Genomic DNA, 24,006 nt, shown 5'->3' with positions numbered 1-24,006 from the left:
AGACAAAAGGCTTTGAAACTGTTACATTTTGACTGTTTTTTAATTTGCGGGTACTGGCTGGACCTCTATGATGTTGCACTTTTCTTATAAGGTGTGTCTCTCAAGCTTTTTATCCTCCGTGATTTGAAAGAGATGTAGGGAAATACATTAGTGATATAAGAAAAACAGTGTAAGCTGAAATAAAATTGGCAACCGACAATGAGCCGTGGGAGGAACTCAGGCAAGCAGGAGAGGAGTGTGTGTGGGATCTTCATGGACCACACACGTGGACAGAGACACATTGGTGATTTATCAGTATAAGCCAGAAATCTGAACTGTGAGAGCAAATTTACCAAGCATCAAGCATTAATTCAATTTTTAAAAAAAGGAAAACTCATAACTTAAAAATCACCATCTAACCTTTACTTTCCTAAGGTTTTCTGCGAAGAAAACCTTGTATAAACCAAAAAAATATCTACAGATGATAAAGATGTCATCAAAACTAAGTTGCAAAGGAATAAAACTATTAAAGAGTCATTTTAGCACATGGAGAAAGATCTAAACATCAGATCTAAACATCAAAATATACTGAAGTTTTTCTTCAAAAGTTAATAAAGTAACCATTGGCATAGGCAATGTAATAGAAGACATTGTAGATAAAGGAATAGATAATTTTAGGATGAGAAGAAAATCTTCTACTTGTAAAAAATTCTAAAAAGGGAAACAGATCTCATACATAAAAAATCAAAACTTCTCTATCTTAAAAAAAAACATAAAAGTAAATACTTAAAAATGATTAAAAAACAAAAATGATAAAAAACATAATGAAATCCTTACAACTCAACTAGAAAAATAAGCAAAAAAAAGACAAGGCACACAAGAAAAATAAATGTATTGATAAAACAAAAAAAACCTCACCTAACAGTTTTTGGAAAATCAAATTAAAGTTATTGAATTATTTATTAGTTTCCTGAGACCTTCCAAAGACCTCAAACTCTTTAATCTTGCTTAACCAAGCATGTGGCCCACTTCTATGTACTTTCCAGTACCACTTCACCACACTAAAAACAAGCACTTTCCTAAAAAACGTCACATTCTCTGGAACCTCTGTTTGCACTTTTCTCTCCACATGGAGCGCTCCTCTCCTTATCTCTACAGCTCTTACTCTTCCTACAAGCTTTAACCCAAAGGTCACTTTCTTATAGGTTTTGCTTCCTCCTACTATTTCTTCCACACTTATCAGAGAATAGTGCACAAAGACCTCTATAATAATTTCTATTATACAACATTAAGATTATTTTTGCTTTACATTTTTTCTTTAAAAAGCCACAGCTCACTTAGGATGTTGTGATTCACCTATTGACCAGTTCCTTCATTCTGAGTTTCATTGTAGAAGTGGGAAGACACTAAAGACAAGAAAATTGGGGGGAGGGGCAACTAAAATAGTATAAAAAATACCACTGTTACTGGTAGACGTTCTGTCTGGAGCTCTGGGGAGTCTCCCCCATTGGTCAAGATGGCAGCAGGGGGAGGTTCTTATAATGAGCACATGGAAAACTAGAAATATCAATGGACAGGGCCCTAGCAAGATAACTGGATAGAGAAAAAGCCTTCCCCACCCACCCTCCCAGATCAGAAGGCAGGCACAAGCCACACAGAAGTCAAAATGATACAGGGGAGGTTCTGGACCAAAATGGCCTGTCAATGTAGCCTGGGGAAAGAAGGTATTAGTTGGGAGGTGGTCCCACTCTAATAAGCACATGAAGGTTTGGGAAGGTGATTGGTCATGTGGAGAAACCACCTGGTCTGTCCCACACCCAAGGAATCAAAAGGAAAAAAGGGAAATTCCCTAGGGAACAAAGAGGCTGCTCTTGCTGGTGACTTGCACCCACCGTGCCTTCCCCTGTTTTCTCCAGGAGCCATGTGCCAGTGCCTCTAGCAGGGAGCTCCTCTCGCTCTCTCTCGCCCACCAGGTTATGCACTGGCTTGTGCACTTGAGTGCTCTTTTGCCCGGGGCTATGTAACTGTGCAGCCCAGCAGCCACAAGGCCATGGCTACAGGCCTCCACACACAGGTTCCAGTCGGAAGCTTGAAATGAGCAGCAGCCAGGAACAAGCTAAACTACCAAGATGGGAACTAAGACCACCTAACAGTCGCCGGCGGGGTCCAAAGAACTGTACTTAAAATTGGAGCAACACCTACAGACATTGGCTTTTGTCTTGCTCTTGCCGATGAGATGGGCTTTGAGACAGGAGTCCCCCATTCTCCCAGACTGTGCAGCACCTAAATGGGACCTCCTTCCTCTTTCACCAGCATCTGCCTCACTAGTTTGGTCTTCAGGGCGATAGGCAGCTAAACTCCCATTTTTGTTCAGTTACAATATAACACACTAAGAAATAAATTTCACAAAAATGTGCAAGGTCCTAACACTAAAAACTACAAAACACCACTTAAAGAAATAAAAGAAGATAAAAATAAATCGAGAGATATACTGTGTTTATGGGTATGAATAATTCATATTGTTAATATTTAAATTCTCCCCAAACTGATCTACAGATCCAACTCAATACCAATCATAATCCCATCAAATCTTCTGTAGAACTGTCCAGGCAATACTAAAATACATATAGAAATACAAGGAAATGAGAAGAGCCGAAGCAATTTTGAAAGAGAACAAGACTGGAATTCACACTAATGTAAAGACTTTCTCTAAAGCTTCAGTAATGAAAAGTGTGAAACTAACATAAGAATCAATGGAACATAAGGGAGAGTCTAGAGTTAGAAGAGCACTAATATGATGACTTGATTTTAACAAAGATGTCAAAGCAATCCAAGATGAAAACAAAATGTGTTTTCGACAAATGATGCTGGGTTAACCAGATATAAAAGTTGAAAAAATAAATTTAAAAAAGAACCCTAACTCACAACATGCAATAAATAAGAAGATGCAGGAGAATACATATTTTTACAGCATTGTGGAAGGCAAAGATTTCTTATAAAAGATGCAAAAAGCCATATTCATCTAAAAAAACTGTATCGGCTGCCAGTAAAATAGTAAAAACGTGAGATGGAGAAGTTATCCTTTACAGAAAAAATGTCCAATAAAAAAGGTAGAAAAAAATAATAAAATTACAAAAATCAACAGTTTGTAACCCCCAGGTGAAGTTGCTGCTTTAGGCAAAGATTTTTAATATATGCTAAAAATTATTAAAAGCTTGTTAGGGAATAGAATCTTTATATCTCAAAGTATTACCCCTCAGATTACTAAAATTCATTAAGGGATAATACACCTTTTCAGTGGTAGGACTTGCAGTCACCACTTAAACCAAGTAATGCAAAAGTATCAACAATACCAAAACAGGCTGACATCACCTGCCTTCTGTTGTAATGCAGTGAGAAGTACATTATATCAATTATCAAGGGTATACTATGACACACCTTTACCAAATAATGTTTAATTTGAATTTAGTCATAAAGAAATACTCAAACACTGCATGTGATGCATTCTACAAGACAGTTATCATGGGCTGTTAAGAGATATCAAGAGAGTGAAAACCAAACAAAAAAAAAAAAAGAAGGAAAAGTGTGATGGATACTCTTCAAACTTAAAAAAGCATAAAGAGGCACAAGCATCAACTGCAATGCGCAAACCAAAACTGACTCTTGAATTTAAAAAAAAAGGAAGAAAGAGAGAAAAAGCTACGAAAGACAAGTGAAGAGTTGATTATGGGTCAGAATCCTAGTTATGGAGGTGAATGCCTTTATTCTTAGGAGGTGAATGCTGGAGTACTGAGTGGTCAGTGCCGTGAAGTACAGAACTTCACTGGAATGGGGTCATTCACTCGGTCCAACCATCCACTCATCCACCCATCCAGTATACATAAACATATGTACACAATGAATATACTTAAACACAATGTGTATATAGTATTGATAATGGAAAAAACAAAATGGAATAAATATTGTCAAAGCAAGTCACACAAAGTAGAGTCAGGAGGCTAAGAAAGGAAGTGGGGCCTGTGCACACCTTGTGCCTCAGTTCCTAGAGCTGCTATTAAGTTGTTAAACCTGTTGCTGAACTCAGCACCCTGCTAAACCATAAACATCCTTGGAGCCATATACATCCTCGAACAACTGCTACATGGACATATATGGAATTCATTTCCCTTCTTGTAGTTTTCACCTCCCTTGTTTGCATATTAGAACTAACCAATCCCTGTTAACCTAGCAAGCAGTCCCTCATTTGCCAATGAATTATATTTTGTGGACTTTGCCTTTATAAACCCTTTCTTTGTTCTGTCAAGAGAACATCTTGGGTTGCTGAATCTGCATCTCCAAGACTGCAATCCTTTTGCTCAAATAAATGCCTTTGTTCTTTATTACAGCCCAAACCTCTTATTTGGTTAACAGTATGCATATGCATATGTAGTATACATATTATTAAAGAGTAAAGGCAGATTTTCATTGTAAAAAAATCATTAACTGTGCTATGATTATAAGCTTATAAAAGCAGACTAAAGAACCAGAATTACCTAGAAAACCTCTTAAATAATACTATAAAATAGAATGGACATGGATTTGGTACACATCTTTGTATAATAATTCTGTTCACAACAGCTTGGGATGTCATAATAGATTAAGATGAAAAACCATGTAACATTTCTGGGTATCCAAATCACTCTGCCTTTTATGTAGCTATTAAATCACTTAGACACAAATGAAGATTTGAGTGTGTAAGTTAAAAGCTTCGAAAGTGCTGTGACTGCAGACAGGGGTCATTCAGTTTGAATCTTCAGCCAATGTCAGGTACCTAAGAAGGTCTTTTCATTAGTGTTTTAAGGCTTAAACGAAACAGTGGAGTATACACTGTGCACCAGCCTGGGATCTAGTTTCCTCAGTTCTTTACTGAAAATGTGTAGATACCACTTTAAGCATTTAAAAGCCAAATTTGTCCTTCACTTGTTCCATACATTAGGACTCTTAGGGAAACTGATTTTTTACAAAGCACCACCCATTAGTAAGGCTCAGCTGGCTGGAGTGTCGTCCTGTAAACCAGCAGGTTCAATTCCTGTTCAGGGCACAGCCTAGGGTTGCAGTTTTGTCCCCTATCAGCACTTGTACTGGAGGCAAGGGATGGCTGTGTCTCAAATCAATGTCTCTCTCCCCCTCCCTCTCCTTCCCCTTCCTCTAAAATGGTAAGCAAGGCATCACACATCAAGGGTCAGGAACACCTTGTGCTGTTTTAGTCAACTGATTTACTACACTGGTACCACCTACATTTCAATAGCATTTCCCTCTGTTCCTTCTCTTGCTTTTCTTTAAGAGTTTAAAAGTACATCTACAAAATAGTATCTGTATATATTATTTCCAGTGGTTTTTTTCAAAATATCTATTTTCTATATCAAATATTTTCTAGTGCCGTTTGCATTTGTCTGGGATGGGATGAAAGCTTTCATTGCATCCCAATAAATGTGTTCATTGTCATGTTGCTATGCATTCTGCCCTCCTCCTCCCACATATTAAAGGCTCCTCACTAAAGTTCTACATCATTTCTTAAGTCCTGTCTCATCCACTAATTTCTGTTAATATCAGCTGATGAAAGTAATTGTGTGCCCATAATTTAACCTTTTGACAACCTGCTTCAAGATTTTTACTTAAATATTATTATGACCTGGAAAAATTAAAGCAGAAAACAAGTATGTTGTGCTATTTAAGTCACTCCTCTAACAGACACTAATTTATCTCCCAAGCTCAAACCTGTTCTTATAGCAACTTAATTTCTAAGTGACCAGTTTCTATAGTAGTACTTAAAACATTAATGAACTTTTATTTGACACATAACATAGAAATATTAAGCTTTAAAGAGAGTTGAATAAATGCACACCAATGTTTTCATAGTTTATGAAGCAAACTAAAACATACTGACAAACTGAATCCAGATGTATACCACAAGATGTAAGAACTGCACTTGATAATTTTTGAAATTTCAGAGTTTGCCAAGAATATACTACATCTAATTTATCTACTCTGCAAATATGTTCTGAGCACCAAAAATGTGTCAGGTCTTCCTCTGAGCACTGGAGAATGTAGCAAAAAATAAACTAAAAAACATTTCCTACCCTCACAGAACTTACCTTCTAGAGTAAGGGGACGGGATAAATAAAGAGCAGTGTAATTTTAAACTGAGTGGTGAGGGTGAGCTCAATGAGAAGATGGAGCAAAGACCATCAGGAGAGAAGAGAGAAATGCCAGGTAGGCACAAGGAGAAACACCACCAAAAGTGGAGGAAAGGGTAAGAGCAAAGCCCTGAAGAGAAGCAGAATTGGCCATACGAGACTTCATCCAGGCCATGAGCTCTGCTGGAGCTAAGTGACAAGTAGTAGCAGACAGTAACAGGGAAGGCAGCAAGAGGCAGGGACTTTATACTCCATGGGAAAGCCTCTAATGAGATGGGAAGTCATGGGAAGGTTTTCACTAGAAGATAAACATGGTCTAGCTAAGGCTTTAAGAGACTCTCCAGCTAAGAACCAAAGCAGCAGCAAGACCAGTTAGGACACTGTGGCAATAATTCAAGAAGAGAAATGGCATATTGACATAGTAGACTTGGGTGGTGGCAGTGCAGGTAGTGAGAACTGATTGGTTCTAAATACAGTGCCCGAAGCATTTGGGGATGGAATGGGGATGGTGCGGGGGAGAAAGGAGGGGCTGAAGGAACTGCCAGATGTACAGCCTGAAGAAAAGGAAGGATGGGATTATTTACTGAAATAGAGAAGACAGAGGTGCAGATAAAATGAGTGGTTGAATATAAACTAGGAGTTGAGAGGAGAGGTCTGAGATACAGATAGAAATTTGGGAGTCAACAGTACATAGAAGTCAAAACCTGAGCTATAATAGAAATTTGAAGGTTCTCCCTTCTCTCTATAAAAGGTGGGAAAAAAGAAAATGCATTTATTTGTAGAACAAAAATAATTATGAGGTGGGCCCTCCTCAAGTCCACTATTTTATTAAATAATAAGCAATAAACACCTACAAAATGGAAAACTCAAACAGCATATTCAAGAGGATTCAAAAGGTAATGCAAGAGTTCCCCTGCTCTCAGCAGAACATCCACCTAGTAGAGGAGAGAAATAGTCCACAGGAATAACTGAAGAGAGGGGAAAGAAATCAAGTGTATACTCTTGACAATAACTATGCCACTTGGATGCTGTTGGTCCAGGGGAAGATGAGCCAGCTGGATAGAGGAAGGACATTTGACAATTTGTATTTGTTCTTTCATGGATCACAGGCTGGCAAAATGGCAGCATGCCATGGACTGACAAGTCTTTTTGGGTGGTTTATGTTTTTAACTCACCACCCCTGCAGGGGTTAATAATTTGATACTCATTTTACCAGCTAGCACTATCAGATGGCTGGCATGTTATAGCTATATTCAAAAAAATCTCTCTCAGGATGGGTAGGGAAAAACAAGAATATTCTTTCATTTACTTCTCATCTTTTTCAGAAGCTGCTGTCAAGTGGCCCAGAATAACTGGGAACACAGGGTTACTATGCTGTCTTCCTCCAGCTTCTACTCTCTCTCTCTCCAATCTCTGATTCTCTTCCTAGATCGCTTCTGGTGCTCAAATTGATTTTGCAGCTTTTTTCTCTTTCTTAGCTTCAGCTCCAACTTGTACACTCCTATATTTTCTCCACAGCCAACAAAGTCATTTCCACAAGTGTAAAAGACAGCTGATTTTTTTGGTTGCTGACTATCCATCATTTTCCAAAACTTCTTCCTGTCCCTACAGAACAAAATCTACTCTTAGTTTTTCTTTTACAAAAGTTTTTGCAATATATCACTTAAAAAATACCTGATGGTTATTATTCCCAATTTTGACCTCATTAACACTGTCACCCACCAGCAGATGATAACTGCTGAGGAATCATGTTGCTTCTTGGTGCACATATTCTCATGAATATTTAAAGTTTCCTCTTGGCCCTGGCTGGCATAGCTCAGTGGATTGAGCGTGGGCCTGTGAACCAGAGTATCGCGGTTCGATTCCCAGTCAGGGCACATGCCTGGGTTGCAGGCCAGTTCTCAGCAGGGGACGCATAAGAGGCAACCATACACTGACATTTCTCTCCTACTCTTTCTCCTTCCCTTCCCCTCTCTCATAAAATATTTTAAAAAATTAAGTTTCCTCTTAAGAGATGTGTTGCCAGCTTTAGCTGTGATCAAGTCAACAATCACATTACTATCTAGACAGATGAAGGTCCCTCAACTAAGGAACTCAAAATACTTTCTAATGCCCACCTGGACATCTCTTTACCATGTAACACCACTTCTTCAGTACTTACTACTGAAGCAGTTTTCTACAAGCAATTTTCAAACAAATACTCCCAATTCTAAAGATAGAACTAGTGATTAATATCTCAAGGCAGTGAGCTCGCTGCTCTCCAGGAAGAGGAAGGAATACAGTTATAACTTCCTAAGAGGAAAGCTAAAAGTAGACACTTCTTTTAGTAACTACTTTCTTCATCTTAAAGACTAGAATTAAGAATATGTTCGTCCCACATTCTTCACAGCCTCCCCAGACCTATTTTCTCTATACAGAGTAAACAGAAGCTAAATACCAAGTAGCCAACTGATAAGTAGATAGCAAAGCCAAGGCAATGACTATTCAGAGTCAAACTGGGTTTCCTTTCATTCGACAACACAAGAGTTCTTCTCTGGAGAGAGAAGGGATCCCGCACGGGTCACGCTAGTTGACAGAGCCATCTTCTCCTCACTGCTCCTGCAGTGGCTCTAGAGTTGGTAGAAGTGGTACACCAACAGCGATGTTAGGTTAGACGTAACATCGACTGCCCCTGGAATTTTCCAAGGCTAACTTCCTATTTCACAAACTAGAGGGAGTCAATAAAAGGGAAAGCTATTTACACCTTTGCCCAGGAATATCTACAGGCAGAAGTTACCTATATTATCCCCTATACTTTGATATACAAGGATGACAGAGTTCATTAAAAAAATACTAATCTCTACCATGAATGAAGGTTTGAGGTCTAAAGTTTGGTGCATGTGACAAATAAGGAAATCTTAAAATCTTGATGCCTAGGTGGAAATGGGAGGGAGGTGGAGAGCACAGGGCGGGGTGGGCTGGGATGGGAGAAATAGACAGAAAACTGTACTTGAAAAATAAGTAAATAAAATTTTTTTAAAATCTTGATGCCTAGATTTAAAAAATATCAGTAATCTTATCTTTTCTCATCAGACTTCTTAGGCAGACACACAAGAAACCAGATCCTCAACAGATCAGCATCGGATGACTTTATCAACCTAGCTCATGCTTCAAAAAATAAAATCAAATAAACATAAGCTCAATGCAACTACAGGCCAATATAACCAGAAAACAGATTATGAATTATAGCCTAATAATGAAAAAGGGCTCAGAGCACATGTTACAGAGGCAGAAAATATCACAAAAGTAGTAGGATCTCTTTCAGATTACAAAGTTCTCAATGAAGGTTTGAAACTAGCTCTTCTCACAAAAAATTTGCTTTCAAATTATTTAACAAGAGATATGCAATTACAAAATTAAAAAGGAAATGATAAATGACTTAAAAATACAGATACTGATATATAATACATACTCTGCCTATAAACACTTCAAAATTGTTAAGAAAAAATGAACGAATAATAACTAATTAAGATCTTATTTACAGCTTTTATCATTAAAACAATGTTGAAGTGGATCCTGCTGCTGACTCCATGTTCCAAACATGTCAAACCTGTGACTACGCCATTCCCCCTAACATCTCCCGTTGGTCTTTTCCACGGTTTTCCCAATCATCACTCATTCGCACTAATCCAGTGATGCTGTCTCACTCATCGCCAAACCATCCTCCACACTGGTACCATGCTAGTTTTTCTAGGATGGAAACCTGAGCGAGTCCCTCATCCCTCCACTGAGAGCCCCACTTCCTGCACACCCAGTGCTCCAGCTGTACCAACCTGTTTGTACTTCCCTTGTATCTCCGTCCCCGGAGGTTTCGCCATCCGTGCTTCTGCCCTGATACTCCCTCTGCCCGGAGTGCCTTTTCCTCCAACCACTAACCAATTAACAGCAAAAATAAGCTTTCCTATTCATTGTTCAAGGAAGTTTAAGTATCACTTCCTCAGTGAAACCTCTGATCCCAATGGTACAATACAGCGATTTTCAACTAGTGCACCACGATTTTTAAAACGCGCAACATCTGACTATTTAGTCAGGGCCACTGACCTCTTTTCCCTTAGAGTATCAAATTAAAACAAAAACATGATAGCAGCCAATACAACAACAACCACAGTGTGAATAAGTATTATACCTATTTTTTGTCAGATCAGTACAAAAACATATTTTTTGGTGTGCTGCAGAATTTTAGCAATTAGTTTATGTGTGTCATTAAATGAAAAAGGTTGAAAATCACTCATATAATATACATTCCATATATCTTTAATAATACCTGTAATCTTTCATCTATACTTCGCATATTTTTACATGTCTTTTTCTCACCAGTACATCCGATGTTCCTAGAAGACAGTTCTGTATCCTTGGCACCTAGGGAAATGCCTGGCCATGTGTTTGTTAGGTATTCAATTTCTTTGTAAAATTCATGAATTACCATTGTATAAATGTATACAAATAGCACTGTATAAATGTATGGATACTGGGTACTTGGTGACTCAAGTTAGGCAAGTTTACACATGTCTGGAGTTTCATCATATTCGATAAACCAAGAATATTTAATCTCTCATTACTATAAATGACAATAGCAGTAATAAAAATTCCCAACCTCCCTAAGTTAATTAATTCGGTCATATTTTTTCCTAACATATAATGAATGCTATTTAGTGAATTTACTCTGATGTCACACTATATAAACTGATACAAATATATGGAAAAAGAGAAAGAAACCTCTGAGTGGGAACCCACCCAAATGAATGCAGATGTGCAGTAAGTATCTAGCACAAGTAAAACACTATGCTAGCAGCCGTACACAGGAGAGGAGACTCTGTCTCTGTCCTCAAATAGAATCCAGTTTTAAAGGAGGTAAAAATGATTATACAATTAGAAATCAAAGCCCAAGACAATTACAATACATAGAAGATTGAACTTTAGGTCACATGACCAGAAAAGGCTTGCTGGAGAGAAAATGTATGACTTTGAAAGCTATGAAAGGGTAATGTAATGAAAGGAAGAGGTAGGCCAGAGTAAACAGAAAACAGGAGCAGAAGCATGTCCTGGAGCAGTGAGCCACCCACAGTTGGGCAGAGACTGCACAGGAGGGAGGCTCAGGAAGTGTAGCTGGACATAAGTGTGTGAACAGATTACAAGGGCCATGGAAAGTCGGCATGTGAATGTGAGCTCATTTTTCACAGCAGCACTAGGGGGATGATGGCATACAGGCTCAACTAAAGAGGCCAGGGTTCTGAGGACAAGGGAAAACACTTCAAAGGCCATCGGGAGTCCTTCTGCTCCTGAAATGTAGGCAGAGAGCCTGGTCATTCAAAGAGAGTTAAACCCAGACTCAGCTGTCTACTGGGTGTCAACAAAGTGAAGTATGGTTGTAGTTCGTTTCTCCAGGATACAGCCATTGAATTCCAGAATTCATGTTTTCTCAATGTTCCATGAAGTATTTACATTAACATCTGGACAAGCAGAGGTCATGAAATAGGAATGATGCTGCGAAAGGATCTAAAGGTACAGAACTTTCAAGCTGAGTCTGCACTGAGCAGCAGAGCACTGACAGTTTGTAGGAGCGTCTAACCTGTGACCCACGGGCCACATGCAGCCCAGGATGGCTATGAATGTGGCCCAAAACAATATCGTAAATTTACTTAAAACATTATGAAATTTATTGGTGATTACGTGGAGCAATGTATTTAACATGTGGCCCAAGACAACCCTTCTTCTTCCAGGGTGGCCCAGAGACACCAAAAGGTTGGGCACCCCTGGTAAAGAGTAGTGGATGGCCAACTTTAATTCTCATATTCTTTTGGCTGAAAAGAAAGCACATCTAGTCTAGAAGCCCCCTCTATCCTCATTTCCAGAGCTTTCGAAGAAGGGAAACTTTTGCTCTCCACACAGAATAAAATGAATGTGCACTTCTCTATAATGTTACATTGCCGTGAAGTTTACACAGAGATAACTGTAAACTGATGGCCCGGGGTCAAATGTTCACTGTATATAGGTAACAGTGTTCATCTGCTGGCTTAAATAATGTTTTTAAAACACCAAAATTTTTGCTTATATTAAGAGATGAGAATTTTTCATACAAATAAAATCCAGATTTCTAGAAATACGTAATTCTGGCAATATTCCCCCATTTGCCACCCAGTCACCTCACTTACAGTCCTGTGTGGTACCTGCTGACATGTGTCTTGTTCCCTGTTTACATACATGGGTCTTTGGATCCCTAACAGTTGGTGTCCAGTCTGAGCTAGTTGCGCTTAGAATAGGATTCACAAAGACACTGCCTAGTTTCACAATCCGTACTACTGCTTACTAGTTGTGTAACCTTAGACAAGTCACTTAACTTCTCTATGCCTCAGCTTCTCCTTTTATAAAATGAAGACAATAATAATACAACTAACCTCAGAGGGTTGTTGGGAAGAATAAAATTAGTTTAGATAAAACAGGGGTTCTCAAGGCATCGGGGGATGGGGAGACATTTTTGGTTGTCACAATTCGGGGAAGTGTCACTGACACCTAGTGGGTAGAAGCCAAAGATGCTGTCAAACATCCTATACTGCACAGGACAGCCCCCCCAACAAACAAGCATCCAGCTCAAAACATCAATAGACGATGAGAAATCTGGACATGAAAGCGTTTAGAACAGCGCCTAGCACAGAGGAAGCTCTCTGTGTTAGTTACTATCAATAATGACAAGTCCTGGCTGGTGTTTCTACCTCAGCTGAAGAAACATTTAATAGCTCAAGAGCTCTTTGTGTTACCTTTGATGAATTTAACTACCATACAAATTAGAAAATATACTTAAAATTCTATGGTTCCACATCATTAATTCAAAAAGCAAGTGATTAATTATAGAAGTATGAGAATATATTTTCCTGAAACAAAAAGCAGACAAGAATATACTTTGGCAAGCAACAATGCACAATATGTGAAAAGTATAATGTTCTGGAAAATACAGGACACAAAAACCTGGATTACCACAACTTATAAGACACTAGGCCAAATCCGTCCAAACTCCAAGTTTAATACACTGAAGATACCCACCAGTCCCAAGACGGTTTTCTGGAAAACTTTAACAAAATGGGAAGGAGAAGCAAGTGTATATTAAAGAGCCCACCAAACCTGATACTACACCAACGCCTGCCCCACTGAACAGCTCAGTTGGGGGTCCAAGGTTAGAGGTCCTGTTTTGCTCTTGAGTCAGCACAAGAGGTATCTGCCAGACCCAGGTCAACTCACGAGAAAAGCAAGCAAAACAGTCCAGAAATGACTGAGTTGTGCTTATATACTTGGGAGAGGCTTTCAGGAGTCGGAACCAACAATGGCCTGCACACACTCCAGCCGCTGTGAACCTGGGGTACTGCCCAAGGTTCTTAGCCCAACATTGCAGGGGCCTCTGGCTAGTCTCTTGGGGCCTCAGTTTTCATATTTTTAATATTAAAATGTGGAACAGCTGTTATCCATAAACACATAGAACACTGATTTTTATTTGCGATCGTTTCTCTTCAGCATTTACAACCCTAAGATTTGAGTTCCTCTCAAGGGACACCTTGGGAACTATAAAGGTTAGACACTTAACTGAAACAGGAAAAAAGTTCTGTTGAATCAAAGCCATGAAAAGCATACCACTGATTCTCTCAAATGTGAGATAATAAAAACACAAATAAAACTAAAGGTAAAGAGCTCTACAAAAATTTACAATCCACAAAAAACTATGCATGTATAACACGAATTAAGTCTCTTTCAATTAGAATTAAGTCTCATCAAATAGATGTTCAAGCTAACATTTTTTGAACAGCCATGTGTATAACACAAATTGTTACATCTCTTTTAAGCTCAAGCCAAAACTTATTTAAACACCCATGAATAAAATAGTACATTACCAAAGATGTCAAGATTGGTAACATGCATTACAGAGAAAGACTCCCAAAAGCGCTATGGAAGGGAAGACTTCCATTAGAGAGTCACAGGAAATATCTCATCAAGAATGTAGCACAGATGGATTCAGAGGGAGAGGTAAAGCTTTGATTGGCTGGATATGTGCATCTAGAAATCATTCCAGGCTTCAAGCAGAGTACAAGCAATGGCACTGAAGCTGGAAAGGCCATGAGTCCAGTTCGGAGCACTGGGTTCATGGTGGAAGGGGGGCACTATGATTTGAGGCCAAATCGCAACAGCCTGGATCATCAGAATGTGGATTTAGCTGCATGACTGATCTGAAAGGTCAGAGACACTAGGTCAAAACGTATAGCAGAGGCTAATGATCAAAGGCTCTCTTCTGTCTAAATTTAAGTATCTTCCAACATTTAAGAAAGAAGGTGCTAATTCCACTAGCATAAGGCTGTAAGCATAAGGCTGAAGCTGAGAAAACAGTAACAGCTTTAAATTACCTTTCAAAGATATGAGCAATAAAACTTAAATTTTAAAGTTATTTTAAAATCCACCTTCTCCTAACAGAAACCAAAGCTGCATCTAGAAAGTGTATACTTGTTTAGTGCTTAGAAAAGGGAAGAGAAATAAAACAAAGGATTTTTAGCCCCCAAAGCAGCACTGTTTAATCTTTTAAAAATTACCTTGTTTAAGTTTTCATAGTTGAATGCTACAGTTTTATATTTATAGAAATCCTCTGAGATGAAACCTTCAAAAAACGTTAGGCTGAGAATCAGCAGGGAGAGAATTTGATGTCAGTTACATTTTGAAAATCAGTGAACATCTATGAGTCTCCACAGCCCCAGGTTTCAGCTAAGAGTACTGAATCATCATCTTCAAATGCCATGTGATAGAATATGATTTGAAATAATAGAGATTTTTAACGGCTGTCATACACTCAGGGAAGCAATGGAGTAGCACTGATTTAGCTTTGGGGGCGGGCTAATTAGAGTGTTCAGCTCTAGGCTCCCTCAGTACTAGCTGGCGGCTTTAAGTGTAGGTTTCCTTTTCCATAAGGAAGGGCTAATACTTACCCCTGCAATATGTTGGAAGGATTAAAATGTACATAATGCACCTGGCACACCGCAGGCACTAAATAAAGGCAGACATTAAGTCCTTGGTTGGTAATAAAATAGAAAATGGTTATCTACTTCACAATGCAGTTTCCTAGAATTCAGCCTGGAGAAGAGCAGGAATTGACTTCCAGTCCTTTACAAAAGGCAAGCACATAAAAACGATACTGGAGAGGACGCATGGTTGGAAGTACGAAGGGTAAAACCAGGAAGTTGAAGATAAACAGAGGCTTAGAGTCCTGCACATAATAACAATGAACAAGGAAGAAACATGGGATACTGTACTTGAAGGAAGAAGACATTTTTTCATTAAGAAAGAAGACCTTTGATGAAAAAAACTGTAACAAATTATTGCAATAATTTCATAACCAAAATAAAGCAGGGAGCTGGTTAGAGTCCATGAGTGTCACTAAAGAACAAAAGGGCTTTGGCAGTACCCAAATCCAATTTCCTTTGCCTGTTCACAATTCTTATATGGGGTTCAAATGATCCCACTCCAGCCAACCTCGAGTGTCATCTCCTACCACTGTTCCTTAACTCCACTCTCCCCTAGGTTTACTCCACTCCAGTCACATGGCTTTTCTCCTATCCCTGGAACGTGCCAAACATTTTTCCTTGAGCTTTTTTGTACATCTGCCCAAAAACTTCCAATGGATCTTCCCACAGCCAACTCATTCTAAACATTCAGGTCTCACTCAAACTGTCACATCTTCAAAGCAGTCTTCACTGACCACCGTTCCTAAATTTCTTCCTACCTCCCAGTCACTCTCTAGTCTCTTACCTGTAATATTTTTTCTAGCATTGATCATTATCTAAAGTTGTCAAGAAGGCAGAAACCTTATCTGAATTTTTCAGCACTCAGTGCCCAATAGCTATAACAAAGCGTGGCATAGATGATGCACTCATCAGATAAATTTTCCAAAGGATGAATTCAAATGATAATAATTACCATACTTGTGCAAACCTAAGCTAGAAAAAGTCCCCAGCAGTGGCCTTAGTTTCATTTCTTTAATGCAGTTTTATTCAATAACCATTTTTAAAGGTCAAAGTTTGAGAAAGCAAGATTTAGAGAGAATGAATTCTTCAAAATAATAGAAAATATATAGGTATGTATAAATTATACAACACATTTTTACTTTATGGAAAAAGCAACAGTACCATAAGTTGTTTTGTGAGATGTTGTTTCTAGAAAAAGAGTGTATTAGTAGATGTTATGAGGATGGCACTTTATCTTTCAGAAGCTTCTGAACAAAGAGTTCTGAGATAAACAAACTGAACTAATCCCTGTACATTTGAGAGGTTAAACCTTTCAAAGTAACAACATCCAAACTATTTTTATCCAAACTATTTGGAATTTTATCCAAACTATTACTGAGTGATAAATTCAGTGATTCCATCTGTGAAATAAAGACAAATGACATGGTAAACAATTGGCACAGTAAAGGAATGGTAAGTAAAGTTCTCAATGTTAACCCAGGTATTAACGAAAGAGAAAAAAAATCCCTTTCTAATTCTAAACCAAAGTAAGCATGCTACTGAGATTTCAAAATATGGCCAGGTGGCCCCTGAGTGGCCAAAGCAGTTAACTAAAACCATAGCCAGCACATTCATGACTTGTACTTTAATTTATAAATTTCGTTTTGTTTTGAACACAGCTTTATTGATGAATAAAAGATGCTAGTTACAATTGTCTGTATTACCCAGGCATCATCTGAGTCACCATTCTTGGTCGCTCTGGAAGGCCCTGGGTGCCAGCATGAGGCTGGACCCCACTCAGCACTCCTCGGGGTCTGCAGGGTGCTAGAACAGAGACTTTGCTCCTGCAAACATCCCCTGAATCCCAGCCCAAGATCCGAGTGAAAACGGGCTAAGTAAGCATTTGCAACTTCATTGTTGTGTATCTTTTATAAACAAAGCCTTGCCTAGCCCATCCTCCTCCTCTACGGAGGACGCCGCAGGACACAGAAAACAGAACCGGATGCTGGGGCTCTGGCCTCAGTTGACCGATCTCCAGTGAGGCCCGGGAAGTAAGTCATCTGACTCCGGGTGACTGACTCAGTTTTCCAATCTGTCAAATAGGTTGAGGAGAAACCCAGCCTACCTCATAGGGTGGATATGGGCCGGCCGCCCCAGGCTGGCCGGCGAGCAGAAACTCCGCGGTCGCGCGCAGGAGGGGCCTTGGGAGCCAGGGGGCAGGGGCGGGCTCGATGGGGCGGGACCTGAGATCCAGCCCGGCAGGTGACGCTTAGCCCGTTGCCCGCAGCCAGAAGCCAGCCACCCTAGACCTCCCCCACTGCCTGGCCCTTGACGTCATCACGCTGACGTAGACGCATGGAGGCCGCATCTTGCTCTAGGCCACCGAAGACCCGGTTTGGGCCTACCTAGAAGAGTCACTGATTGGTGAACCTATGTGTCAATCATCCACTGCCCAGTAAGCAAAGTAGAAAGGCAAGAGAGGGCGGGCTGACCTGCCCTTTGGAGAGGGTGGGAATTTGGAATTTGAGCTTTGATACTGCAGAGCTAGTTTAGCTAATCTAAATCCGATACTGCTGAAGTTTATGAAGCGGCTGCTTTCCCCTCGTCGACACTTTTGCTTCTACCTTTCTCCAGTCTGTTAGTGGGGATTTAGTCTCCAGCTCTCGGAAAATAACCGCGGGACTGGATTTCAGGGTCCCTGGGCATCTCGCACTAAGCAATTCAGCAATGAGAAAGTGGGGCATTTTCTTTCTCTGCTCAAGGTTCACCTCCACTTTAAATTCTATTCAAGTCCTCCAGATCTCCTTAGGAGACCTTTTTTTGCTAAGCTCCTATCACATAACTGACACTGCGATCTTCATAGTAGTAACATTTAATTATATTTGTGTATATTTCCCCTAAGATAGTGTCTTTTCATTATTGTCTTAATTCAATTTATCTATACATTTTAATCAAACTTTTCCCCCAATAGATGCTACAAATATTTTTCAAATATTTAGGGAAATCGAGGGTTTATACAGTGAAAATTCATCTTCTATTTTTAGTTTCCGAGGCACTAAATTCACCTACTGGAGTGAACTAGCGTTGTTGACATCTTGGATATTCTTCCAAAGACATTCTAAGGTTTGTTATTAATTTTAAATTACACATAACCATCACAAATTAGGCTATTAGCCTGCTCAGTGTGGACATTTTAAATCTTAGTAGATTTCCTCCACTTGCTCCTTTAAGTAGTTATTACAATTTACATTCCTACCACTAATATATGGGAAGACCTTTCTCTCGCACCTCGCAAAAACTGATAAAACACAATATTTAAAATTTTCTGAATTAATGGGTGTGAAAAAAATTTTAAGGGATAACATGTACGAAAGAACTGCAACAATCATAATTGTATATCTTAGTAGCAAAGTGAATGAACTTGTGTAACCACCTCCTAGATCAAGATTTGAAATGTTTTCCAACTATTCAGAAAATATGCTCCTTAGTTATTGTGTGCCTACACAGAAATAGCCACTGTTCTGAATTTTACCAAAATTACTTTTGCCAGCTTTAAAAAACTTATAAATGGCCACACTTAGTGTGTACTCCAGTGTGGCCTTTTCACTCAATAATATATTTGTGAGATTGAGCCATATTAAAGAATGTAGTAGTAGTTTATTCACTTTCATGTTTGTGTATAATCTCAAAATTTCTTTATCTGTTCTAATATTGCTTAACATTAGGTTGTTTAAACTTTTGAATAGCTATAAATGATGCTGCTATGAATATTTTTGTACCAGTCTGTTGATGCACGTTGTTACCTAGGAGGTAACAATTACTGTGTAGTATTTGTAGTATTAGTATTACTGTGCCACAAGATATGCATATATTCAGTATTAGAAAATAGTGCCACATTGTTTTTTAGTTTACCAATTTATAAATCACTAGCAGTGAATGAAAATTCCAGTTTTCCACATCTTTGCCAATACTGATATTCTGTTATTTGTGTTTGTCTTCTTTTTTGTTTTCAACTTTATTTATCAAACTGAATATACAAAACACTGCTTATATTTCATGTATACATTTTAATGAGTTTGTACAGATGCATACACCTGTGATACTATTACCACAAATAAGGTAATGAACATATCCATCATGACCAAAGATCTCTTGTGTTACCTTGCTTTTTCATTTAAAAAAAATGGTGGTAAGAGCACATACCATGAGATCTACCTTCTTAACAAGCTTTTAAGTGCACAACACCCTATTAACTATGGGCTACATAATGCACAGCAGATCTCTAGAATCACCTTGTATATAACTATAACTTTATCACCATTGAAAAACTCTTCATTTCCCCTCCCCCATCCTCTGGCAATTACCACTGTATTCTTTGTATACACGAGTTTGATTATTTTAAATACTTTGTATAAGTGGAATCATGCAGTATTTGTTCTATACTGACTTATTTCTGAGCATAATGTTTTCCGTGGCAAAACAGAGACTCTGGCTCCTTCCTCCAAATCCCTCGGAAGCCTAAAGCTAGGTTGGCTTCCCATGTCTGCCTTTCATATGATTGGTGCCATGAATGGGCCTCAAGTAGGTAAGAGGCACCACTGGGACTGCTAGTTATCCTCTCCCCACCCTGTGGTGCAGCCTCATCCAGCCTTCACATGAATTCCCCCAGGTCCAGCACCTGAACCTGTGAACTTCTCTGGCCCTTCCAGGTTCAGGCTCTGGGTCTCCACTGATACCCAGGTGGTCATGGAGAAGTTTTAACCCTGAATTTTGTATTCACAAATCTCTAGGAATTATCCAGACAAGACAGATGCTGTAAAGAAAAAGTAATGATTGAAACAAGTGAGGCAATGTTAAAGTAAGAAAATGTCTCTGGTTGTGCAACTGATCTCTCATGTGCCTTTTAAGCAATTAGAACTAGATAATGCAGTCACTTGTCACCCAACTAATTTTGAAAGGCCAGAAATGCATGGTTTAGCATTTGCTTTAGTGAAAGCAATTGTTATTTAGATAAAAAGACATTTAAAATAAGAAATAAATTTTGATTAAAATGTGCAGGTATTGATAATATTCACTTGTACTGTTTAAATGCTTGAAAAATGCACAATGTTTTCCTGGTCCAAGATGTCACAAATAGAAAGGCTTCTTTCTTCTTTAAGGCTGAATTGCATTCTATTGTATAAATGCATATTATTTTTATCCATTTGTTAACAAAAGCTTGGATTGGTTCCAAATTTTGACAATTATGAATCATTCAATAAACATGGCAATATACATATCTCTGAGATATTGATTTCAATTATTTTTAATATACTGATGAGTGGAATTATCAATGACACATAAGGATGCCCTGGCTAGTGTGGCTCAGTAGATTGAGCGTCAGCCTGCAAAGCAAAGGGTTGCTGGTTCGATTCCCATTTAGGGCACATGCCTGGGTCATGCACACCCCAATAGGGGGCGCATGAGAGGCAACCACATATTAATGTTTCTCTCCATCTCTTTCTCCCTCCCTTTCTCTAGAAATAAATTAATAAAATGTTTTTTAAAAATAATAACACATAAGAAAATGAGTCAGTCATGAAAACCCGCCCCCAGCAAACAAAAGCCCAGGGCCCAGTGGTTTTTCTAGTGAATTCCACCAAACATTTAAAGAAGAATTAGTCTATGGCCATACCACCCTGAAAGCTCCCAATCTCATCTAAAGAAGATGTAACACCAGTACATCTCAAACTTCAAAAAAATTGAAGAAAAAGCAACATTTCCAAACTCATTTTAAAGGTCTGTATTACCTTGATACCAGAACCAGAAAAAGGTTCTACAAGAAAAGGAAACTGCAGGTCTATATCTTTGATGAATGTAGATGCAAAACTCTGTGACAAAAATCATAGCAAGCAGAATTCAACATCACATTAAAGGGATCATAAACCATGATCAAATGGAATTTATCCCTGGGATGCCAGGATGGTTCAACATATGCAAATCAATATATGTAATACACCACATTAACAGAATGAAGGATAAAAATTATATCATCATTTTGATAGATGCAGAAAAAGCCCTTGTAAATATTTAATTTTCCCTCATGACAAAAGTTCTGGACAAATGCAAAATAGAGAGAATGCATCTGAATGTAACAAAGACTATATATGACAAGCTGACTGTTACCATCATACTCAATTGTGAAAAATGCAGTTTTCCTCTAAGGTCTGTAACAAAGCAAGGGTGCCAACTCTCACCACTTCTATTCACCATAGTATTGGAAGTCCTAGCCTGAGCAATTAGGCAAGAAAAAAAGGCATCCAAATAGGAAAGGAAGAAGTAAAATTGTCTCTATTTGCAGATGACATGGTCTTCCATATAGAAAAATCCTAAAAATCACATATATACACACATACCTCTTAGCATAAACAAATTCAGAAAAGTTACAGAATACAAAGTCAACATACAAAAAAATTGTTGTATTTCCATCTATTTCCATCACTAAAAATGAGCTACTTCTAAAAAATTTTAAAAACAGTCCCATTTACAATGGCACCAAAAACAATAAAACATTTAGGAATAAATTTAACCAAGGAAGTGAAAAATTTGTACACTGAAAACTAGACTACACTGATGAAAAACATTAAAGAAAAGACAAATAAATTAGAACTCTGTCATTTATTGGGAGACTTAATATTATTAAACTATCCATACTATCCAAAGCAATCTACATGTTTACTGCTATCCCCATCAAAATTCCAACGGCATTTTTTTACAGAAATAGCAAAACAATCCTAAAATTCAGATAGATTAGCAAACGATACAGAATAGCCCAAGTAACCTTGAGAAATAAGACATAAATAGAAGCACCACACCTCCTTATTTCAACATATAATATAAATCTACCATTGTAAGAGCAGTATGATTCTGGCACCAAGACAGAAAGGCAGGCTAGTAAAACAGAATAGAGATCTCAGAAATAAACCCACACATACAAAGGCAACTGGTCTTCAACAACAGTGCCAAAAATACATAATGAGGAAGGATAGCCTCTTCAACAAATGGTGCTGAGAAAACTGGGTATCTCCATGTAAAAGGATGAAAATAGACCCCTGTCTTACAACACACACAAAATACAACTCAGAATGGATTGAATATTTAATTGGAAGACCTGAAACTATGAAACTTCTAGAATAAAATAAGAAAAGCTTCATGACATTAATCTTGGCAATGATTTCTGAATATGACACCAAAAAAAAAGAGAAAAAGAAAAACAAGCAAGTAGGATTACATCAATCTAAAAATCTTAGATAAAAAAAATTGACAGTGAAAAAGCAACCTAAAAATGGGAGAAAATATTTTCAAAACTAACTTCCAAACAATATAAGGAACTCCTACAATGTTTTAGCAATAATAATAATAATAATAATAAACCAATTTAAAAAATTGGCAAAAGACTTGAATAGACATTTCCCCCAAGGAGACATACAAATGACCAACAGATATATGAAAAGGTGCTTAACCACCTCTGATGGTTGTCAGAGAAATGCTAATTAAAACCACCATGAGATAGCTAGCACCTCATACAAGTTAGGAAAAATAGTAACAAAAAATAACAAGTGTTGGCAAAGGTATGGAGAAATTGTAACTCTTGTACTATAAGAGGGAATGTAAAATGGTGCAGCAACCACCATGAAAAATAGCAAAAAGGGGGGATTTTTTGTTATACATTTTGATACACATATACGGGTATCTCATGAGGATTTAATTTGCATTTCATGGATGACAAAAAGAGTTTCACACTTTTTCACATGTTCACATGTCATGTGGATACCCTCTTTTGTAAAATGCTTCTTCAAACCTTTTGCCCATTTTTGTCAAGGCAACAAATCTTTGTTAAATGCCTCCAAAGTTACTGGGAGGAGGCCATGATGCTGGACACACTGTCAAAGTTAATCTTCTCCATGATGTTCTTGAGCTTAATGCTCTCTTCTTAGCTACAGTTGAAGATCTGGCCTGACTCATCAGTATTCCAGCCATCCTTGCTCATCCACACCTTTAGCTGGCTGTTTATCAGGTCCCCAAGCATCTCAGCCAGCAGCCAGCAATCAATGTGCTGATAAGTGATACTCACAACATGGCAGCTAAATTTTTGTACAGAATCTTTAAAACCAGTTATACCTTCCAAAAAGTCCATGTTTTCCTATAGGGCTTGCCAGTAGGCCTGGAAATGACAGGTCTCCAGCAAGTCTCTGAGGTACAAAATCTGTCACATGGGCTATTCTTCTTGATGGGCCTGGTCCATCATGCACTTGCACAAAGTAAATTTCAGTGTGGGGCAGGTTAGTGAGGGCCTTCAGCAGCATCTAGGCAGTGACTGTGGTCTGAAATAAGGCCGGGTTAAACTCATACAACTTCAGGACAGCCAAGTTGGCTTCCAAATCCTAGGCATTGTCTTTGGCCTGCATCCCCACATAGTGCTCCACAGTGGCCAGATTCTCAGGATTGTACCTGTCAATACCTTTGAGCAGCTTGAGCAATACATTAGCTCTCATCTGCTCAAATATTGCCATGACTGCTGCTGCTTCCCACACGGGGGATGGGTGGGGCGTTCTCCAGGACAGGAAGAGGAAAAAATTACTTAGCCCATTTTTAAATTAAGTTATATGTCTCATTGACTTCTAGGAGATTTTTTGGCATTATTTTTCCATAAGAAAATAAATAAATGGGAGTGCATTAAGCTAAATTTATTTGTATAACAAAAGAACCTATTAACAAAGGGAAAAGGTAACCTATTGAATGGAAAAAGCAATGACACATGTGATACAGGGTTAATATCCAAAATTTATAAAGAACTCATA

The 24,006-nt window shown here is 38.4% G+C and overlaps 1 protein-coding gene and 1 pseudogene across 2 annotated transcripts in view; both read right to left on the bottom strand.

Moving 5' to 3' along the window:
• STARD3NL (STARD3 N-terminal like) overlaps positions 1-17,494 on the bottom strand; it is a 65,660-nt gene extending 48,166 nt beyond the window's left edge. For both annotated transcript variants that reach the window (XM_053655121.1, XM_053655120.1), the window contains exon 1: positions 17,292-17,494. The gene's annotated coding sequence lies outside the window, so the exon portion shown is untranslated. The remainder of the gene's footprint in view (positions 1-17,291) is intronic.
• Positions 17,495-23,057: 5,563 nt separating this feature from the next.
• On the bottom strand, positions 23,058-23,718 carry LOC119054697 (eukaryotic translation initiation factor 3 subunit K-like; annotated as a pseudogene).
• Between the last annotated feature and the right edge of the window lie 288 nt (positions 23,719-24,006).

The sequence above is a fragment of the Artibeus jamaicensis genome, unplaced genomic scaffold, assembly GCF_021234435.1.
Source record: "Artibeus jamaicensis isolate MK-2021 breed Jamaican fruit bat unplaced genomic scaffold, CSHL_Jam_final contig_924, whole genome shotgun sequence".
In the NCBI taxonomy this organism is placed as follows: Eukaryota; Metazoa; Chordata; class Mammalia; order Chiroptera; family Phyllostomidae; genus Artibeus; species Artibeus jamaicensis.
The sequence above is the reverse complement of the archived record's forward strand: the minus strand, read 5'-3'. Positions and strand labels throughout refer to the sequence as shown.